Raw genomic sequence first — 15,119 nt, forward strand, 5'->3', positions numbered from 1 at the left:
AAATGATAAAATCTTGGCACAATACGTCAGATAATAAATAGGCTGAGAAAGAAATCAGAGCTACAGTATCTTTCACACTAGCATCAAATACTATAAAATATAAGGAGTTAACTTGAACCAAGTTAGTGAAAGACTAATATGAAAAAAAAAAAGTTTAAGACATTGAAGAAAAAAAATTGAAGAAGATCAGAAGATAGTAAGATCTCCTATCCTCATGTATCAGGAAGATTAACATGGTAATAAACAACTCAGACTATTTCCAAAGATTACAGGATACTCTCCACAAACTGTATGGAAAGGCTCCACTGCTGAAGACAACACCTACACAACTCACTGAACATGGAGAAGTTGGGCGATTGTCCAGGTAGAGTCTTCTCTCCTATATTCCAGTGTCTTTGCTATGGGAAGTTATTCTGCTTGCTACCAAAGGAGAAACATAAACAGCAACCCAGCTTCAAACCCTTCGATCAACAATAGTGTCCTCCCTGCAAGTATGTTAGTGTAACGATGTCAGAAAGCGTGTGGGAGTAGCAAACCAAGACTAGATTGGATTTAAGGCCCACTCCACAGGATTTGAACCCAAACCCTACCCTGCTTGGGTCATCAAGTACTTGAGACTAGATATTCCACAGACCTAGGGTAAACCAAATAATATTGACCTAAAATAACGTAGCAATAAAATGACACAATTGGCATATTCCTCTGTACTCATAGGTCAGTGCCTTGTTCAGCCACCATCGGAGAAGCTTCCTCCTGAAGCAAATGGGAAGAAATGTGGAGACCCACAATGAGACAATAAATACCTTGTAACACTCACCCCTAAACAGCATGTCTCCATCAAATGCTTCTGTCAGGGCTCAGAAATCCCTACAGAGAGGTGGCAGAAAGAGCATAAGAACCAGAGAGCATACAGGACACCAAGGAGACATGGCCCCTAAATTAACACAACTGATTCACATATGAATTCACAGAGACTGAGGCAGCATGCACAGGACCTGTACAGGACTACAGTCAATGAAGCCCAAGAGCTGAAAGGAGAAATGGAAAATGAATCCACCCCTAAACCAGAAACTATCTCCAAATTGATAACCACTTGCAAATGAAAACTTAGTTTTCTCCAAGGAAGTCACACTGTGGAAACAAAACTCTTAAGGATAGGCTGCATTGCCCAACTTAGGTGGTTGACAGAAAATAACTCAAAGGCATCTTTGGAGACTTCTTGTTTCATAATGTCATATTAGGGTCTACAGATTATCTTTAGTTTTATTTATATCTAATTTAATGTTGTCTATCATTTTACCCTACAGGTCCTTTGTGTGTTTATTATGGCATCCAGTTAAATGTGTTTTATAATATTCCTGAGTTGGTGAGTGGGTGGGTCTCTGTGTCTATCTGGTTTTCCATGGACTCTTCCTCCTGTTTGTTTTGTCCTGTTCTGATGAGTTAGTTTTTGTTCTATTAAATTTTATTTTTATTATAATCCCTTATAGGCCTGTTCGTTTTCTGATGGAAGACAGAAAGAGAGTCTTTCTGGGTGGGAGGGAAGATGAGGAGGGACAAGAATGAAGAGAGGGAGGGGAATCACAGACAGGATTCTGTTTTCAGTAAAATCAGAAAAAAAAACCCAGAAAAATCTGTTTTTAGTAAAAGGGAAAAAATAAAGAAATCAGTTAGGAATTATGCTGGTCTAACAAAGTGGCCCCCATGAAATTAGTTAGCTTTGTGGTATCAGGCATGATTTCTGTATTGTAAGATATATCCCCTCCTGCAAATCATATTTGGAATTAAGATGGTCTTATGTCCACATGGACACCTGGAGGCTACATCAATATGACCCACTTAACACACCTTTACATGTTTCTTGACATTGTGGTTACTGTGGCTCATTGGGTTCACAGTCGGCTATGGGTATTAACTGTTTCCCTCCTTTGGAAGCTTGCATAGTATTTTCTGCTACCTTGGAAGCTACATTTCAGAAAGAATCTCTCAGTCTGGATATGATGTGATTAACCTGAAGCCTGCATTATAATCTCTCTTCAAATGAGGTCAAAGTCACTCCTAACTTATCTCAAAAATGGCAATCCTAAGGTGCCAGTTTAATTTTTTTCCTGAGTGGTAGAAATACAATTTTTTAATATTTAGAAAAGAAAATTCCGACTAATTATCTCTGAGAAAACTCCGAGAAGAATAAACTACTCTCAAGAGGAATAATGACTTGGTAATCCCCATTTTGTGTGGACTCCCATTTTGTAAATGTGGACCACTACTTTTCAGAATACTTTGGCTTATTTAATTTTCTCTTATAATTATTTTTTGTTAGTAAGACTTCTGATCAACATTGCTTCATTAAAATAAATGATTTGATGAGCAAGGCAGCTTAAAATTCATATTTTGTGCTAATTAACAGATTCTTCTAATTGTTAGAATGCTCCTGATGTCTTTCTAATTCTTTCAACTCATTACTTTTTCTACACAAGTTACAGTTCTTAAAGGAATAGTAACAGATACTATGAAACTTCCTTTCTGCATGCACACACTGCCTCAAAATACATTAATTTGTGAAAGCAGGCCAATAATTTAAAATCTGTTAATTGATGTGCTTTCCTTCCAAAACCAAGTGAAATATCTTTTCTATTTTCCATTTCTACTTTTCCATCTGGGATACTAACATGCATTTTTGAAAGATTACTTTTAGTTCAAAATAATGTAGCAAAATATATATATGAAAAGCTGTAGCTGCTCCCACTTGCATGAATTTTGGTTAGATTAGTATATCAGATCTGAGTTTTTGGTACTGCAGAGAGGAGCAAAAGCAGGCAATTCAGTTCATTTTACAATGTTCATTCTTCTATATGATTACTAACAAACAGATGTGATAATGCACAGATTTATGCCTGGATCACTGTGAAGTGATACATTTGGCACTGCGTTAGTGAGTCTCTTACTGTTAATTTCAGAATGACAACTTTGCTTAAATATAATCATGAACATTTAAGAAATACAACAGCCACTGTATAATGAGATAATAAAATAAATACAAAATAAGTATGAAAGGATTGTAATTTTGAAAACATGCATAAAAAGGAAGCGAGTAAAACAGATACATATATACTCATCACTGAGGCTGATAAGATACATAGCTTAATTCTCTCATTCACAAACATTAAACAATCTACACACACACTATATATATATGCATGAAAATTATGAGTAATTTTGAAAATAATTCACAATGGTATTGACTCCTCTGTGGAATATTTTATAAGGAGTAATAACGTTTTATGCCTGTGCTTCACAGCGTGGTAAGGGTTGCACAGAAGTTACCTCATTGAATACGATTATAAATCTGAAGAAACTGACCTATTTGATTTTCTATTACAAATAGAATAAAAGGGAAATATTAAGTAGGTGGCCTAACAATACATAGGAATTAAAATTCTTAATTAGGAATAACAACAATTCATACTTCAAAAACTCACAAAGCAGGAATTTTGTTTATAAGTTAAATGACTAAAATGAAATAGTCAAAAGCGTTCCTTTGACATAAACATTCATAGACAAATTTATAAAATATGGATATAATTTATTTATTTATACTGTGGTAAGGTAGACAGCATCTCATAAACCTGAAGTTTCATGATACACAACTTAACACCCAATCTGGCTTTCTTTTGGTTGACAAATCAGTCAAAAGATAACAAAGGAACATAATCTACTGCAATTTACAAACAGCAGAAATTGTAAAATACTGAGAACTTAGTAAAATGAAACTTGATAACTTACACACAAATAATGTGCTTGGTCATGAATCCTGAAATAGGTCAGAGAGTCTTTATAAAAAGGACATCAAGATAAATATATGATTGTCTTGATTGAAGAAAAATATGTAAACTCAGAGAAATTCTTCAAATAATATATCATGGAGCGCACTCTATTTAAAACTGACCCTGTTTTAATTATGCACAGCTTGTGTCACCTTCTTTAGGAAAATGGTGATGGGATGTATTCTCAATACTTTATGGGATTCTATAAGAGAAACTGGATCATGGAACATCTTGAGATATCATGGTTATTCTATCCCTAAGATGAGATTTTCCCTAGCAAATATCAGCAGTGTCATCAATAGTTATCAATGAACAAATACTAATTATATCTGTTCAGATGTCTCTCTCCAGCTCAGCTCGACAAACTCTTCTTTCCAGGATCCTCAGTTCTCATGTTGTCTCCTTCTATAGCACCTAATGGTACCTGGTTCTGGTTTCAGCACCTATGTCCAGCTAGACTTTGTCAAAACATTGATTTTAGTCACTATTTATAGAGTCTAATAGACCTTGTTGAATGCTTTGACTTAATTAAATAAACTGCTCTATCCTTTTTTTAATAATATTTATTTTAATGTATAAAAATTGTGTGTATGAGTTTGTGTCTCTGGGTGGTCATGTGTCCATAAATTTGGGTACTGTGCAGAGGAGGCCAGAAGAGGCCATTGGATTCCTGTGGAAGTGAGGTTACATGTAGTTGTGAGCTGCTACATGAAGGTTCTGGAAAGCAACTCAGGTGTTCTGAAAGCACATTACGTGTTTTTTTGCAGAACCATTGCATAGTCCTCTGGTTGCTATTTTCAACTACAGGTAGAGGAGGACCTAAAGTGACTAAGCATCACTGAAGAAAGGAGACATACCCCACTGACATTTCCGGCTTTTTAGAAAAATTTTGGAAATCATGATTGTTCCATCTCCTGGATGCGACTTTCCCTTTCAAATAACATCAGTGTCAGCAGGACTTATCAATCAACAAATACTTTAAATTTTCAAAATTTAGAGAAATTTTCTGAAGGAAGATTTGTGGCATTTCACTTCCATGTGGACTTTAGATTGGGATTGTCTGGTGTGCTGGAAACTTCTTTTTTTTTTTTTTATTAATTTATTCTTGTTACATCTCAATGTTTATCCCATCCCTTGTATCCTCCCATTCCTCCCCTCCCCCATTTTCCCATTATTCCCCTCCCCTATGACTGTTCCTGAGGGGGATTACGTCCCCCTGTATATTCTCATAGGGTATCAAGTCTCTTCTTGGCTACTTGCTGTCCTTCCTCTGAGTGCCACCAGGTCTCCCCCTCCAGGGGACATGATCAAATGTGAGGCACCAGAGTACGTGAGAAAGTCATATCACACTCTCCGCTCAACTGTGGAGAATATTCTGACCATTGGCTAGATCTGGGAAGGGGTTTAAAGTTTACCTCCTGTATTGTCCTTGGCTGGTGCCTTAGTTTGAGCGGGACCCCTGGGCCCAAATCTGCCTATCATATTGTTCTATTACCAAGGCCTGTAAACTGTGCCTTCAGGATGTTATTACTTCCTGATAATTTCACATAATACACTGCTACTGATTTGGTAAGAAGGTATCTTTTAAATCTCTGACACTGAAAACTAAAATGATGTGATTTTATAGTAGAGTGAATGTGGAATTTCAGAATAAAGACTTTTGCTAGTTAGTGAGAATCTCAATTATCGTTAGAACTCAAATGAGAATATCTACCACACAGACAAGGATTATGTAATAAATGTAAAAGATAGTCAAATTAAAAATTGTGTATATAAACACTGTTTATAATGGTTATTCATAATCTTTATATGTGTTTTAATCATCTAAATCTTATTAATGTGAGGTACTGAAAACAAAATAATACAGCTATGTCTATAACTTGGGTGCAGTTATAATATACTTAGTACCATTCCTTAAAAATTAACTTAGATATCCTTCCAGTCTGATGATTCTTATAGGCTTCAGCCTTCTTTCTGTGTTATTTGCCTTCATATTTGATTTAGTGATTATTCTTAGATAACTAAAATTTTATTTGACTTTTCCTCATAAGATTCTGACAGATTCTGTGTTTAGGCTTCTTCTTTCTTGGCTTAAAAAGTACTCTGTCAATTCTGTCTGGGAATGCATTCCTAAGAAACAAATGTAATAATAGTCATATTTCTTAAAGACACACACACAAAAAGAAAAACGTGGTGTAGAGATGTCTTTACATGTTTAGAGAGGACTGTTTCAGGTCACTATTGTTTAAGTATATAACACATTGCATAGACTATCTTTCAATTTATTTATACTTTCACTTCTCTGAAAAAAAAAATGGAAATGGCATTTGCAAGTTTTGACCCTAACCATTTGTAACCTGCAGAAAATTAATATTATTTCCCCAAGTATAAATATTAGTTTAGAAATTCTGAGGATTAGAAAACAAGATCTCCCAAAGAAATACAGAAAAGCATAGACAACATTATTCAGGAAGGTATCTGTATCTACTCTGTATATATTTCTGCTCTTGGTTACTTATGATTTGGCTACTCTAAAAATCATGCACCTCTAGTGTTCATGCTCTTTCCAGCCCCTCGGCCCTTGGTTCTGAACTTGCTCTGTAATGTATTTGTAATCACTAAAATGTGGCTGAATCTATTGTTTGCCAGATTGATGAATCAGATTTAAGAAGATGTGGTAATGTTTACTCTTATGCTCTGAGGGAGCTTGGATTCTATGTAAAAAGTATGACTAACCTCCCGTATTATAAGTGTGCCACACTACCCACACAAGGAATCACATGTGGCAAATAAGTGGATAAGGTAGTCACTTATTTTATTAGTTATTTTTGTAAATAATTTATTATGCAAGAACGTATTATCAAAATTACATCTCTTAAAAACCTTCATCAGCAAAAGAATTTATCTTCAAAGTCTCTCATGCTTCGAGTTGGATAGTGTCTCCATTACTTTATTTTGAACAGTAGTAGCTGCAGTTGACATTGCAGTTTTCTTCTTGTATGGTTGGAGCATTCCCATATTTAGACTAAGGCACCACACATCTTCCCTTCATAGTTACTTCTTCCTCTGACTTCCATTCGTGCTCATCAAATCTGGGACTACCCAAGAAAATTAGTTTTCTTGGAAGAGCTTCTCTGGTTTTACTGTCTGACCCAAAAGATCTTGAGACTTAGTATGTCTTTTGCCCTCCTCCTTCCCTTTCTTTGCAAGCCCTTTTATCCATTTGGACTTTCTACATGTTTTATAGATAATATTATCTAGGTGATGATAGCAGGTCCATCTGTGGGACTGACTTTGCCAATGGGTCTAGACACCCTTTTCATATCACTCCGAGATAAGACAATACACATCTGACTGTGTTTGCATCTAGGACCTGGTTCTCAACACTACAGAATTGAACCCATCTTTTTCTTGAAAATCTGGATACACTTTTTTTATTTTTCATTTAATTAGAGCTGGTCTATTAGGAGTTTGGGGTGTAAAGGACAATTGTAGCTATGATAGTATGTGGCACTTTTGATATAAACAATGTTTACAAAACATTCTGCTCATTTTGAACTTGTATTCAGAATGTTGTTTCTTTTTTTGTTGTTTCATTTCGTTTCCAGACAGGGTGTCTCTGTGTAACCTTGGCTGTCCTAGACTCATTTTGTAGACCAGGCTGGCCTTGAACTCACAGTGATCCACCTACCTCTGCTTCCTGGAGTGCTGGCATTAAATGTTTCAACTCATGTTCAGTTTACTAAAGGTCAACTGGTATAGATGTTGGCTAATGAGGAAAATAATAGGAAAAGAAAAATAAATCAATTAAGTTGTTAGAAATAAAGCCTTACAGAGTGTTTCGCTTCTGGTACCCCTTTCAGCCCAGTGCGTGGTACAACATGGAATGTATGGTCCAATTCGTGAGATCCTGGGTCAGTATTGACCGGTACCCATAGTGAGAACTTGACAGACACTTGTGAAGATCATAGTTTCATAGAACAAATGAGTAAATACTAAAACATGTTTTGGAGTAGGGGTACCCCCACTTCTTACTGTAAGGTCCCTGCCATGCTTATTCTTCACTGTCCCAGGATTGCTTTTCACAGAGCCACTGGTCTTGTATGCTGTTTTACAAGCTGTGGCTTTAGGCTCAGGGATGAGCATGCTCATCCCATTTTCTGTAACTTTTTCAGTCAGATGCCGCGCAATGAGTGCTCGGAGCCAAGGAGCCACACTGAGTGGAAACTCGGAGGAAGGTAGAGCTTGTCTATTTCTTGCATTTATGGCTTTCTCTGTAGAACCAGAAAAGAGGCTTAATATTTAAATTTAACGTAGTCACCCAGAATAAAATATATGGTTTTAAAGTCTCTGTTTATGTCAACAGCTTAACCAAACTCAGAGATGAGAGAGAGAGAGTCAGCCTCTCATGTCCCATTGCACACAGAGAGCTTGGGTCTTCTGGGTCTGCTTCTGAATCACTGGACAGAAATCAAAAGTTACCTGGTTCAATTTATGTCAGAGGACAGCTCTAAAGGATTTACCAGGAGAAAGGAGAGTGAAGAAGTAACATATCATGGCAGAATTTGAAGTGTTACAGTAGAGTCTTATATGAATTCAAGGATAAAATGAAATTATCTACAAAAATCCAGACCCTTCAATTATGCCTTCAAATTTCTAATATTACATGCCAGAAGAATATATGGACACTTAGACGGCTCTAAAGGGCAAAGAGAAAGACAGAGAAACAGGAACATTCTCCTAATAGTAACACTGATATAAAACGGAAATAGGATACATAGAATCTTTAAGGTTTATATGATTACTTTCACTAGGAAATACACTAAGCCTCACTTTGGAAAAGCAATCACAAAAATAGTAAAAAGCATTCACAAAAAAGAAGTCGATATAGCATTAGCTGAGTTTCTCTATACATAAAAATGTGTGTTTATATATGTATGTACAGTATTTCATAAACAATTATTGGAATAAGATATTAACAGTATTAAAATTATAATGAAAATGTGCTTACTAAATATCATAGATTGAACAAGGAGATAAGAGTAAAATACTTAGGAAAAATGAAAAATTTACTGTTTTTATACCATGAGGACTTACTAAGTAATAGTTTTTATTTTATAATATAATAATTATATTATTATTTCCCTTTATTAAAATATATTTTTCTTATACAATATATCCTGAATACACTTTTTCCTACTGCTATTTCTCCCAGTGCCACCTCACCCTTTCTCCAATCTGGATCCACACTATTTCTGTCTTCTTTTACTAGAAAGCAAATAAGCTCCTGAAACAGTGATTTTTAACCTTCTTAATACTGTGACCCTTTTCTGTTGTGGAGACCCCAATCCTGAAATTATTTCATTGCTACTTCATAACTGTAATTCTGCTAGTGTTATGAATCTTCATGTTTTCCAATGGTCTTGAGAAACACCTGTGAAAAGGGAAAAGATCATAAAGCCCCCAAGGGGCTTGAGACTTACAGCTTGAGAACCTCTGTTCTAAGAAATATTAATAAAGTAAGACAAAACAAAAATCTTGAAATAGGACAAAACAACTGAAGAGAGGGAAAAGAACTCTCCACCTCCACCACAAAGGAGCAAGAATCAGGTATTGACACAGAGCTCTACCCATTTACAGAGTAAGGAATTACTTATTCTTATAATAACAAATAAATCTTCTTAGGTGTGACTCGAAATAGTCTAAAGTAAATGGTTGAATTGAGTATGTGTATAAACATATTCATGTTGTGAAGAAATTAAGTAGAGGGAGAGTGAGATGGAAGGAGGAGAGAGAGAGAAAGAGACAGATCAGATCAAATGGGAATCCAGTGAATAATTAAGTGGGAAGAGAAGCACTGTATTTCAGTGACAAAGGACAGTTTATCACACTGTTATTAGTAGGAAGAGCTCTACCTGATGCAATAAAGCAAAACTGGCAGGATCAAAGTTTCAAAGGAGGGCTGCTTTAAGTAGGAGGAGACTTCCAGTAACAGCAGCAAGTGTAATGGTTATGCCTGAGTTCGACACATTAGACAGAACACTATGAACAGTCCTAGGGTTAAAGAAAGCCTCCTTTAGCCTAATTTAATCCACAAGGCATTCAGTTAAACAAATTGGAACTATCAGTTCTTTGAGTAAAGAGTGGCATTATAACCATTGATACACACAAAAACTACTCCCAAAGCTAACAATTCTATTTCTTTATTTTGGAAAATGCACATTTGGTTTTGGATTTTTTTTCCTATGAGGCAAAATAATAATGCATAATCCTGTTTACAATCACTCAGAAATCATACAATTTCCAATTTTATGTTTATTTTCAGCTTCTTTCTAATGCCTCAAATTTGCCTTCTGTGTTTATTAATAGTAACTGTGCATTCTTATTGGATACAGTATTATGTTTCTATGCACTTATACTTTGTGTCATAATATTAAAAAAAACAGCATGGTTGAATTAATTACTACATATGTGAATACCTGTAGTTGACTGCTGGTCTCATTAAACACCAACTCACTTCTCCTCCTCCTCTTCCTCCTTCTTCTCCTTCTCCTCCTTTTTCTTTCAAAAAATGAGCCAAAGAGAATGAAGGACACCAGGATAATCTGGCCCTTTGAATCAACTAAACAGAGATTATATGACTTCCAGAGACTGAACTGGCAAGCATGGCTCAGCATAAGAATGTACCAGGTCCTCTGCATACATGTTATGGCTGTTAGCTTGGTGTTCTCGTGGGACTCCTCACAGAGAGACCAAACATATCTCTGACACTTTTGTATGCTCTTGACACTCTTTCCTCTTACTGGGTGGTCTTGTCCTTGTCTGTACTTTCCTTTTGTGTTTCTTCCTGGAGTCTTTCTTGAATCTTAATCCTCATCAACAATAACTTGATATTTTTAAAACATGGGATGTTAAAATATTAAAATGTGAAAAGTAAAATGTCCATACAGAAGTATTAAAAGTTTTAATAGGAATAAATTTCTAGGTTAGGATGACGTATCTTTACATGAAAAAAATTACATAGAAAATACACTGTAAATATGAATTATGTACTTGATTACTAAAATTTTAATTAATGCTTTATTTTAAAGTATCTATTTATTTTTCTGTAGAGAGAGATGAGGATAAGAATACATTTTTTCTTGCTAATCTCTAACACGTGTCCTGTTTTCTCAACACATTCTGTCTCTATTCTCATGTAGAATTATACTTTCAAAATGGCCTCTGTGTTCTCCTTTAATTTCCTTGTGTTCTGGCCAGTTGTGCCTGTTATTTCATACCTGCCCTTCTGCCTGTCTCCAGACTAGTTTGTGTTGGGGATCACGATGTTTGGAGAAAACATGAAAAGGCTCCCCTGTCCCATTAGACATAGCCAATGAGAAGTGCTTACATATTTATAGAGGACGGGAAAAGGAAGATTCATAGTTTACTCCTCTGATTCCTCCTTGACACCTGCTGCACATCACCTCCCTAACTGCATAAGCCATCATTCCATTGAAAAAGCTGTGTCCTTCTGTTTCATTAAACACGAGTTCCAGTAGCTACACTCTTCTCTGGTTCTTTCTTGCAGATCATGAGACAATTTTATCTAAATGTTCCAGCAGCCTTTTATTTATTTATTTATTTTTACCTCTCTTTCATTTTCTACCAAGACACTAAACAATAAGCAAGTGCCAAATTTCCAGTGGTTTTATCTCTTATTCTTCCATTTGGTAACATTTGTAGAATCAGTGAGTCAACAGTTTAAGATTTATATGTGCGGTTTAATTTAACATATGATTTTCTTGTAATTGTAGATGTTACTTTATATCCCATTTGCCAAGGCACAGAGGAGCTTAGATGCACCAAGATATTGAAGTGACCTTTTTCACACTCCTCATTTTGACAACTCTGGATATGCTCCTACATTGTTACTAGCAATGCAGATATATTTCCAACATTTCAGATTTCATTTTCATTGACATTTCTTTTTCACTTTAATAATTTACCTCATTAACCGAGAAGCACATTTTATACCTTTTCACGAGTTTATAGGAACATACCTATAAGTTATAGAAACTACAAATTATATCATCATGTTTTCTGGTATTTCAGAATATACAGTGTATACGATTTGTTCTTTGCATCTGTGTTTCTTGCCTGATATACTCTTCCTTCCATTCTTTAATTGCTCAGTCCACCAGTGAGCAGTTCTATTAACATCCTGCCTTAACTTCCACATAAAGAGATCTACCAGTTGTCAGCATCGAGTAACTGGTATCAACCAAGCACAGTAATGCGTCAGGGTCATTACTTCATGCTGTCTTTCTATAAACATTACTTTGCTATTCAAAGTGTTAAACTGTTAGATAAGGCAAAAGTCAAATTAATCACCTTAACTAACCTTATTAAAGTTATTAAAGATGATTAACCTATTTCTGGAAAAGGCCTATTTTCCCATCAATTTATGTGTGTGTCTTATTTCATTAATATGTCATGCAAGGTAGTTGATTGTGAGAGGACTTCATAGTTTACTGCCATATGTCAGATAAAAATTTTAAAAATGTTTCTAACCCATGTTTTATCTATAGACTGAAAGGAAAGTACTTTCAAAAGTAAAGTCATAAATATAAGTTAAACACAAATTGCACAGGGAATGTCCCACAGGAAAGCACACACAATAAATAAAAGAATGGCAAAGAAGTACTAGGAAGCAAGAAATGAAAGCACATGGGTATAGCTGACCAAGAAGGGAGACCAATGCCTGTGACTTGTAGACTTCATAATCAACATGTTCTTCTAGGAATATTCTCTCCACTGCCATTCAAACCCCTGGGAATGCTGCTTGCCACATGGCAGATGGAAGAAGACATTATAGCAGTTGTAAAAGTATGGATAGATTCTTGAGAAGTAGAGAATCTCACACAATACATTGATTCAGTTTTTCAGAAGGCATTTCTGAATTGAGACTTTCCTAGGAGTCCTCTGATTTTTAGCTTGAGTACTCTATCTCATCAGAGAAGGGCTCAAGAGAGTGACATCGTAAAATATTTGTGATAGGAAGCATTTGGGTCATCTTTTAAGTTTGTCAGTATGTTTCTAAGGACAAGGAAAACTGACTATCCTTTCAAGGTCATACTAATCCTTGTGGCACAACTGAATTATTTGACTTAAAATTTAGCCTTTATTTTCTGCTACAACACTTCTGCTTAGAAGTTATAGGTTCACTTTCTGAGAATTTCTGTGATCACACATTATTTATAGTCTGCTCAACTACAAAATTTGCAAGGAAATGTGTCTTATTAGTAATATATTCTCCATCCTTGCCAATTTTATACTTTTACGTTCTCTTCTATATCCACTCTCCTTGCCCACATTCCTGCTTGCTAGACCCTATTCCATATGGGGTACTTGGCTTTTTAGCCCCACACCCATCGACTTAACTATTTCTTTCATAGCTCCTAGACTAGGATTTTTTTACTAACTCACTCTCATAGGTTCATAGCAAGTATTTCCAGAAGAAAGTTAAGATGAGCAATATGCAAGACTTCAATGGTATTAAATCTCCACATAGCTATATACAACCTTATTGAAATGGTCATGAATGATATATATATATATAAGGGAATATTTCTAGTGATGTTAGTTGAGCCAAGGTTTACATTCATAAGAGTAGTCTTTTGTGTTAAAGGTATATGGTGTATGTGTGTGTGTGTGTGTGTGTGTTTGATATTGTTTGAGATTTCCTAAAAAATATGAGAATCTGATTATTATCCAGATTTTCTTCAAATAATAGCTGGCAGAGGCACATGTGAAGGAATAATCCATCAACCACATAAAATAGTGTGTAGTCATCTACCTGATCACACATGCCTAGGAGTGTGAGGACAACAGGACCTTAGCAATTGTCTGTGCACACTCATGACAGCTCAGCACATGCTGATGGCAGAAGAATTCCTGGTGTTCCATAAATATCACCCCTCTGAAGAGTTCTTCATCCTTTGTCCATTGCAATAACTGGGCATAGTTAATACTGAAATATATTCAGGTTCTTTCATCATGTGGGGATTTTTATTTCTGTTGTTCCCAAAGATAAAAGGTAGAATGCAAAGCTAATACAACATGCAAATAGAAAGATACCTGTGGGTGAAAAAATGCTGCTAGAAGGATTCTGGAATTTAGGGAATATAGCCTTTTCTATTTAGCAGAAAAAAAAATATAAGTAGGGGAAGAAATGCCAATTAGCTAATGCAGAAAAATATCCTGACACTGAATCTAGCTCAGAACTCACTCCTGCTTCTGGAATTTGCAACCACATGTTTCTAATGCATAAGGAGATCTATTTTGGGATGTTTGAAGGCATTTGTGAACTAGTGAGAGAGTGACATAAAGGAACACACATGCATACAGATGCTCATAATCACATACACCCATGAATGTGCACATACACACATATATACAAAACAAACATACACAAATACAGACACATGAACATGCATATGCACACACAGACATACATGCACACAGATGAAAATACATATACAAACACACATGCACATATACACAACTGCACACCTCTCACACACACCTCACACACACATACATCTTGTGTCTTTGAAAGAGTCCTGTAGGCATTTTTTCAGAAGACTGATAAAAGCAATTGTCTAAAGAATGAGCTATGTAAAAATAGAGACAGAATACTAATTGCCCAGGACTAATTGCAGGGATTGTTATTTTGTTTTCCAATAATTCATGTGGGAATATAAGCAATGTTTTACTTGAGTTTAAGGTAATAGAAAGTGAGGTGTTAACGTTAATCTCTGAAGCACAATAAGCTCGAACGCTGTGGAGGATTCAGAAGCACACGTGTCTTTCCTTTGTATCACAGCACTCTCAGTTCCAGAAGACCTTCAGTGTCAAACATACCTGAATGTCGTAGCTGAAATAATGGCTACTTGTATTTACTGGTTTGAACAAAATAGGAGGCATCGTATTTTAGGTTAAGAAAATAGAAATGTAGCTATACATGTTCCTAATTTCTTTTCAGGACTGGAGATTGAACTGAGGCCTTAGGCATGCTGGGCAAACATTCCACCACTGAGCCACACCCTTGCTTTGAAGTCTTTTGTGTGTCCACAAGTGTGTGAAAGTGTACGTATAGAGATAAGCACAAGCACATGGAAGCCTAATGAAAACCTTGGGTTTTGTGTCTCAGGAATTATGAATATTTTTTACATTGTTTTTGGCATTTTCTAAGGTGTGTGTGTGTGTGTGTGTGTGTGTGTGTGTGTGTGTTTATGTATAACAGCTTACCTG

General features: G+C 35.7%; 1 pseudogene; it reads right to left on the reverse strand.

The window, feature by feature from the left end:
* LOC127189846 (developmental pluripotency-associated protein 2-like) overlaps positions 1 to 15,119 on the reverse strand; it is a 57,103-nt pseudogene that overhangs the window by 40,082 nt on the left and 1,902 nt on the right.

The sequence above is a fragment of the Acomys russatus genome, chromosome 5, assembly GCF_903995435.1.
Source record: "Acomys russatus chromosome 5, mAcoRus1.1, whole genome shotgun sequence".
Classification (NCBI taxonomy): domain Eukaryota; kingdom Metazoa; phylum Chordata; class Mammalia; order Rodentia; family Muridae; genus Acomys; species Acomys russatus.